The sequence below is a fragment of the Alligator sinensis genome, unplaced genomic scaffold (assembly GCF_000455745.1).
Source record: "Alligator sinensis unplaced genomic scaffold, ASM45574v1 scaffold71_1, whole genome shotgun sequence".
Classification (NCBI taxonomy): Eukaryota; Metazoa; Chordata; order Crocodylia; family Alligatoridae; genus Alligator; species Alligator sinensis.
In genome coordinates this window covers 5,400,243-5,408,282 of record NW_005841834.1, presented here as the reverse complement: position 1 = coordinate 5,408,282, position 8,040 = coordinate 5,400,243, and the positions used below count along the sequence as shown (strand labels likewise).

At 46.7% G+C, this 8,040-nt stretch overlaps 1 protein-coding gene across 1 annotated transcript in view; it reads left to right on the top strand.

Annotated features, from left to right (window-relative positions):
- The first annotated feature begins 1,467 nt into the window (after positions 1-1,467).
- Positions 1,468-8,040, top strand: part of KCNB2 (potassium voltage-gated channel subfamily B member 2) — a 343,724-nt gene continuing 337,151 nt past the window's right edge. The window contains exon 1 of the mRNA XM_006015303.3: positions 1,468-1,584. The gene's annotated coding sequence lies outside the window, so the exon portion shown is untranslated. The remainder of the gene's footprint in view (positions 1,585-8,040) is intronic.

Here is an 8,040-nt window from a genome sequence, read left to right as displayed (position 1 = left end):
CTCAAGCAAATCTCGGGACGTCATTCTCCCCCTGTACTCGGCCTTAGTGAGGCCGCAGCTGGAGTACTGTGTCCAGTTTTGGGCTCCACAATTCAAAAAGGATGTGGAGAAGCTTGAGAGAGTCCAGAGAAGAGCCACACGCATGATCAGAGGTCAGGGAAGCAGACCCTACGATGTCAGGCTGAGAGCCCTGGGGCTCTTTAGCTTGGAAAAGCGCAGGCTCAGGGGTGATCTGATGGCCACCTACAAGTTTATCAGGGGTGACCACCAGTATCTGGGGGAACGTTTGTTCACCAGAGCACCCCAAGGGATGACGACTAGGTCGAATGGTCATAAACTACTACAAGACCGTTTCAGGCTGGACATAAGGAAGAATTTCTTTACTGTCCGAGCCCCCAAGGTCTGGAACAGCCTGCCACCGGAGGTGGTTCAAGCGCCTACATTGAACACCTTCAAGAGCAAACTGGATGCTCATCTTGCTGGGATCCTATGAACCCAGCTGACTTCCTGCCCTTTGGGCAGGGGGCTGGACTCGATGATCTTCCGAGGTCCCTTCCAGCCCTAATATCTAATGTCTATGAAACCATCAAAAGAAACAAGGAGTCAGAGTCAGTGGATGGGAAGGGACCTGTAAAATCAACGTCTGGTCCCCTGCCATACGCAGGAGGTTAAAGAGCTCAACGAGCTCAATGAGGTGCTTATCCAAGAGGAAAAGCCAGGCCTACCCACTAGGCCTGAGCTGCAGGTAGTTTGGGTCAAACAGCTCCACTGGGAACAGAAAGTTGGAAGCAGAAAGTTGCAAACCTCAACCCCAGCCCAAAGCTGGCAGGATTAGATACTCCTAGATTTCAACCGTGTTTAAAACTACCAGATCTAATTCCTGGTCACCCAACCCAAGAAACCAATGCTCTCCTCCCCAGTATTAATCCCTTAAAACCTCAAAAAAGGGGGAAGAAAAGGAGGAGAGCAGAGTTCCCAGATACTGGGAGAATTCTCCCTCTCTCCTCTCCCTCAGTTCCCCCTTTCACTATCTGCAAATTCCTTTTCCCTTGGAGGAGACTTCACTCTTCAGCAGCCCCAGGCAGCTTCTCCTCCTCCTCAAATCAGCCTAGCTCATTGTATATCCCTCTGCATGACATCACCCTGGCTTTGTCCAGTTATGGAGTGCCACACTCCAGTCTTTCTCTTAACCAATCTGCCTGAAAAGCCTTCACTCCCCACTGGCCAATCAGGCCACAGGATATGACATTTTTTGCCTGGTGTAACAGGGAACCCTAGCCCTGCCACCGGAAGACAGGTCCGCCCCTTTAAGGCCAGAACTTTCTGGGCATATAGTACTAGTAAGGAAGGGGTTAAATGCTGAACCTGGCCAGCTAGTCAGCTGACCGGAAGGGGCAGGCCAGGACTATAAAAACCCTGGGCAGCAGGATAATGAAAGAGTGTATCTTAGAGCTCCATGGAGAGGCTTGGTGGGTGGTCCAGAGCTGGGAAGAAGGGAGCTATAGAAGCCCTGGAGAGACAACAGCTGCACCACAGCAAGGGCTGGAGCTGACAGTGGGGAGCTGCAGCCTGAACCCTACAAATGTAAGCTTTCCTCACTCACATTTTTTTTAGTGGCAGTTATTGCCCACAGACAGGACTGCTTTGTTTTTTTTCTTTTGGTTACTGAATAACACCAGTGGTTTGGGTGAGGCTATTAGAGGAAGGAGGTGGCCTCACTTTTGAGGCTCACTATGGAGTGGGGACCCTGGCACCAGTGAGGGTGTGGTTTTTGGGGGGTATGTATGCCCTGGTGCCAGTGGGGACTCAAGATTTTAGGGTGCACTGACCCCAGTGCTTGAAGGCATGATCTTAAAAAGGCCAGGGAGGTCTGGTGCACCTGGGGTGCAACTTTATTTTATCTTTGAACTGGAAGAGTGTGAGTTTGGGACCATCACCTGGCTTTGAACTTGCAACCCCTTGGCTGTGGGGCCAGTGGCTGGGCCTCTGAGCCAGGTTTTAGCAGGAAAGGGGGCCGTGAGCCTCAAGACACCTGAAAAGGCTAGAGCCTCCGAGTCAAACCCTGTTTAGTGGGTTTAGATGGGGAGGCCTAGCTAGAGAGACGGGGGTCAGGCCCGCGTAGGTGAAAGGCCCCAACATACAAAATACAGTAAGCAGTCTCCCACTCGCAAGAACATCATCCTCATCATTTCTATCAAGATGAGAACTTCTAGGAAGACTCCAAGGGTGCCCCACGTAAGGCGTGGATTACCAGGGAAGATGGCACTGGGGAGGGCAACCTGTTACACCTAGATACAAGGCCCTGACTTTCCATGTGCAGAGCATGTGGTCAGAACAACAGGGGTGATATTGTCTACATGAACACGCACAACACAATACACAACAACCGAAAGCATATACTTTGTCATATATAACCCAAGCTTGTGTGGGTGTTACATATGCATAAGTTATTGGGGCAGGAACACTTTTTTAATTGCGTCTATCAGTAAATCACATTTGACATAAAGCAGAATTAACCTTGTGAGAATCTAAAATTTCCAAGTTCTGTTTCCTATAACTTGAAGATGATAATAAGCTATATTTTGCATCCATACTTCCATTTTAAAGCCAGAAGAGACCATAAAACTATCTAGTCCAAAGTCCATCAATCTTTTCAAGCCAAGGTGAAACAATGCAGGTCCAGTTTGGCACGGACTAGGTGGTTTTAGTGGAGTGGCAGTGATGGGGCTTTTCCTGAGCCTTCACCAAAGCCACATAACTGGACGCTGTCCCCGGGCCACTACTGTTTTGGCCAGCCCTAGTACCACCTCTGCAGAGCAAGTGCGCTTCCAGCAGGAGGGGAGTTACACTGGGGCAAGGCCAGGCTGCTGGAAACTGCTTCCACAATCATGAACAACGAGTGTCCCCAGCAGCTGGGGGGCCACGGCAGCACTGGCAGTGGTGGAAGCACAGCAACGGTAAGTGGGGAACTCCCGCAGATGCTGCTGACACTGTCGGCAGCAGTGGGGAGGGGGTGGTGAGCACCGACCAGGGGTCAGCAACCACCCACAGATGCTGCCAACAGCATTGGTGGCAGCCAGTGGCGATCGCTGACTGCCTGCAGATGCTGCTGCCAGTGTCGGCATTAAAAGGGGGGGGGGGGTAGCAATTGGCAACTGCCTGCAAGTGCTGCCAACACTGACGGTGCCTTTTCATAGAGGATGCACCTGCATGCACCCCCTATGCACTGCCAATGTCCACAATGCTGCTGCTGCTGCTTCTCCCCTGTCCCCACACCCCCCACAATTGGCCCCAATGCAGTTCCTCACCAGCTGGAAGCTGTTCCAACCACAGCCTTGGGGAAAGTGAACGGCGGAGAAGAGGCTGAGAGAAACAGCACCAGAGTGCTGATAGCTACCAGCCCCCTGGCCCTGGTGCAGCTCCTTGTTGCTCGGGCCCACTGTATGCATAGACATGGGCAAACTGCTACAGCTTCATAGGCCAGAACCAGCCCATTCACTATGTTGCTGATCCAGTTTAACCTCTTGTATGCCAAAAGCCATTATATTTTATTTAATTATCCCTATACTGAGTCCAGTAAGATGGCTGTTTTATAAACTACCACCCTAGGATAAAAACAAGGGTTAGAGACTACACTTAATTAGATGGTTGTATGGGACCATCATGCCTCCTGGAAAGCAGTAACAGGAAAGATTTTAAAGCATAGCTTGCCCGTTAGTCTTGGTCAGAGGAGTATGGACTAAAGGCTGTATTCCCATAAGAAGTGTTATTTCTTGCCCCTCAAAAATATTTGGACCTAGGACCCAGCTAAAGGACCCCTTCACAATTATGCACTGAAGGAGCTACAAGTAACTTTATATAACCTCTTTCAACAAGCAGAAAAAATATGCTTCAAGCTAACAAAACATTTAACTAGTTATCACAAATACAACTATTATCATAAGTATAAAGTAACCATAAACCCTTATAAAAGATTAAGTTCTCACTAAAGCAATAGTGCTTTCTTTACCATCCTTTCCAATACTATTCCTTACCAATAGTGAGAGGAATATGTTGTACCTTAGTTTTACTGAACTGTGCCTGCTTAGAAGCATTCTCAGGCAACAGAATTTATCTATTAGAATATCATAAACAAGGTGTGTGTGTGTGTGTGTGTGTGTGTGTTTGCTTAAACACTTCTAATTAAAAATATAATGACACGGGCAAATAGTGTGTCCTTCCACTAGTAACAAAGCAGGCTGATAAGTCAACTTGGGCAACTGTGGTTTTTATTAAATATTACTAATGTGCATACATCTAAATCAGAGGGATTTCCTATTTGTAAGTTGTGATTTATGCAAAGTATTTCTGCTTTAACAAAACTTTCAGCTTTTTCACCCAGCTCAGCCCAGAAAACAGAAAGGATTAAGGAACATATTCATATAAACAGTCAAAACAAAGCAAATTTATAGTTCACTTGACAAGAGCATATTTGCCAACTATTCATCCTGTTTGACTGTTCCAGTTCAGGGCTCTCCAACTAAGCTGCAAAGGGCTGCTTGCAACACCAGCAGGAGCCACAGCTCTGAAGGCTGCAGGACATGTATGCATCTTCACCTCCCCCTTTTCATAGACATTAGGGCTGGAAGGGACCTCGGAAGATCGAGTCCAGCCCCCTGCTCAAAGGGCAGGAAGTCAGCTAGGGTCATAGGATCCCAGCAAGATAAGCATCCAGTTTGCTCTTGAAGGTGTTTAATGTAGGCACTTGAACCACCTCCGGTGGCAGGCTGTTCCAGACCTTGGGGGCTTGGACAGTAAAGAAATTCTTCCTTATGTCCAGCCTGAAATGGTCTTGTAGTAGTTTATGACCATTCGACCTAGTTGTCATCCCTTGGGGTGCTCTGGTGAACAAACGTTCCCCCAGATACTGGTGGTCACCCTGATAAACTTATAGGTGGCCCTGTAACTCAAGTACTGCACAATGTACAGAACTGCTTTACCTTCAGCACCCCAACTGCACCAGCCTGTCGGTTCCCCTAGTACTGCCTTACCCTGCCTGCAGGAGCAAGAGCATGCAGCAGAAGCTGGAGAAGAGAGGGTGCCCCTGCCCCCCGCAAGACCCCACCTAATCTTGCAGCCAGAGCAATAGGGACAGCAGTGGCCAAGTGGGAGCCTGAGGGCTAGATGCTAACCCCACTGCATGCAGCCTACAGTCCTGCAGTGTCTGTTATGATATCTAACACTGTAAGCTTTTACAGATAGAGCTGAGAAAAAAGAAGACCTAACAACTATCAGCCCTGAATACAATAATGCACTAAGCCACAGCACCTTTACAAAACAGGTTTTGGGAACCTGTGACAGCTCTCATCCTGTGAGTCATGGAAGGGTTAACTCCTCCTAAATGGAGACATTTGAGAACACCTGATGTGCCAGCTTGATGCAGAGGTAGCCTCTGTAGTGAATTCAGCTGCTGGAAGAAGGAGCAGACATCTGTGATGTCTGAGAGAGCAGAAGCCAGTAAAAAGAAATGGAAGTCCCTGGGAGAAGGGAAGTTATTCTTTACTTTAGATGCTGCTTAATCAAGATCAGAATTGATTAAATTAATATGTCCTGATGAACTAGTTTATCTTGAACTGAGAGAGATTTTTCTTACAGTGTTTTTGAGTTTGGCAAAAAGCTGCCTTGTCTTGTATTTTCCACTTAAGTACCAGCAGTGAAGACGGATACTTTGGGATTGTGTGTGTTAACTGTCTATCTTGATCCTGTTACTTGTTGAATTATTTCAAACGTTGCTGACTTAGAGTAGCTGAGGTGCCTGTAAAATGCATTGCTTTGCTGCCGACAATGTGAGGCCTATATGAATGTGTAAAAGAAAACTCTTATCATCCATACTGAGTTCTTCTCTGATATCAGATCTGTGTGGAGGGGGGGGGGATGAACAAGGATGGGCCTAATCATGAGCAAGCATGTTATTTCTTTTCAATCTTTTTTTGCTAGATGGGGAGGAAAGTCACCTACTCAGCTAGTCCCTCACAATGTTCGTCTCCAATAGTTTGAGATTTCCTGGAGTTTTCATAGGGAAAACTCTAGCTCCCCAAATCTTTCTAGGTAAGGACTAACTTCCTGAACTTCTGCACTCTTCAGGTGTGGCTCTATACCTGCTCTTTTTTTGTGCCTTGTGTAGAAAGCAAATGTCTAGTCATTTCTTCTACCACTAGATAAACTGTCTGACTCTATAATAATGCAGTCAGTTAAAACCTGACTGTATCATCCCTGTTGCTGCTTCCTGTACCATGGCCAGAATCTCCTTCTGCCTTTTGTGGAAGGTAACCTGGGAATAAACTGCATCATAACTCCACCAAACAGCTTTTTTGTTTCCTTCCCCTACACCTGGGGTTGAGGGGAGAGATGAATAGAAGAGTGAGGGAAGCATTCACTAGTAAGGAATGGCCTAGCTGGGCACAACTTAAATCTTAAGAGGAAGGGAGAAAGGCCTAGTGAGTAACTAAAAGTGTGTAAGTGAATGGGCAAGAAAGAGTGCTGCAGCAAGAAACTTGGTGGGGAAAGGATTCTCTTGTACTGAAGCAATATTTACCTTCATCTATCCTAGGTGAAGTGCATCTGATAAAGATCTCACTTTCTCTCATTCTTCCATTGTATAGGTGATTTTTCTCTCTGTGTTCAGTAGATGAAGGTTTCCCAATGGGCCTGGATGACTTTTCTCATCTGTCTCTGGTGTGCATGCCAAGCCCTACTTGGCAAGGGCAGGGGGAAGCATATTAAAACTAAAACGAACTCAGTATGGATACAACCTCCTCCATAGATGCCATGTTCTAAAATAAAAGTTACTCTTATTATGTAGCAAATATTCTGGAATGATTCCTCCACTTCAAAAGTAGAGTGAACTCACTCTCACTCAAGAATAGTTTCTACATCTGGAAGCTATACTAAAACAGTGTAAAAGTATAATTCTTCTATATTCATGCTGGTTGCTTTCCCTGTGTATAGACAGCCTTATTGGTAGGTATGTTTGAGAGGATGAGATCCTTTAAATCACAAAATACTAAAAAACCTAAAAGCAGATGAAAACATAAGGTCCTATAAATGCCTGCAGGCTTCAAAATTATGACCTGCCTCATTAAAAAAAAAAAAAGACATGCATGCTAGGAAAAAATGATCAAAACCCAGCAAGGAGTCAGGGAGCCATGGGTGCTTAGAAGAAAAGGAAACCTTTGTGTGGTAGGTAATTTATTGTACATCTTGATAGTGAAAGGTATGGAACTAAGGCAGAATTTTAGGAGGAGCCAAGTCATAAATGAGAGGTGGAATCTGGGAAACAAACCCCAGGGAGGGCGAACTGGGAGACTGACTTTTACACAACCAGCACAAGAGAGGACACACTGAAATGGGGACTTACGTATTCCCTTATGTTTTGGATGTTGCATTAGAAAGCGTGAGAGATTTCCTCACACTCTCCAGCATGACGAATGAGTTCCTGTTAAAAAGCAAGGAAGAAAAATGACATACTTTTAGGAGGGAAAAAAAAAGAGGCAGTGACAATCACACTAAGGCACTTTGCCACACAATCCCAACTTGACAACAACGGTGTAAGACACGAGGGTAAAAGACATTGGAAGCAAGCACGTGAAGCTGTCCCTAATACAAGTGCACCCGGGGCTGCACCTGCCTGGCAGGGCTTGCAGCTTTTTCACAAGTCAGGGACAGTGTGTAGGTTGTCCTTCCAGTAGGGATTTCTCAAGTCCTAATGTTAGAGTGAGAATGTGTTTTATCTCACCGGGAAGTGAAGGGGAGTATGTGTTTGTGTGTGATATCTCACTGGGAAGGGGAGTGTGTGTGTTATTTCACTGGGAAGTTATTTCACTGTGGAAGGGAAGGGGAGCGTGCGTATGTACATGTGTATGTGTTATCGCACTGGAAAGTGGAGGGGGGGGGGTGCAGCACCCTGCCAGGAGTTGAACAGCGAAAGGCAGGAGTGAATGCTAGAGGTGTGCAGGTGTGTGTGAGGAGGCGGGGGCCGGGCCGGGGCAGTCGGGGGCCACC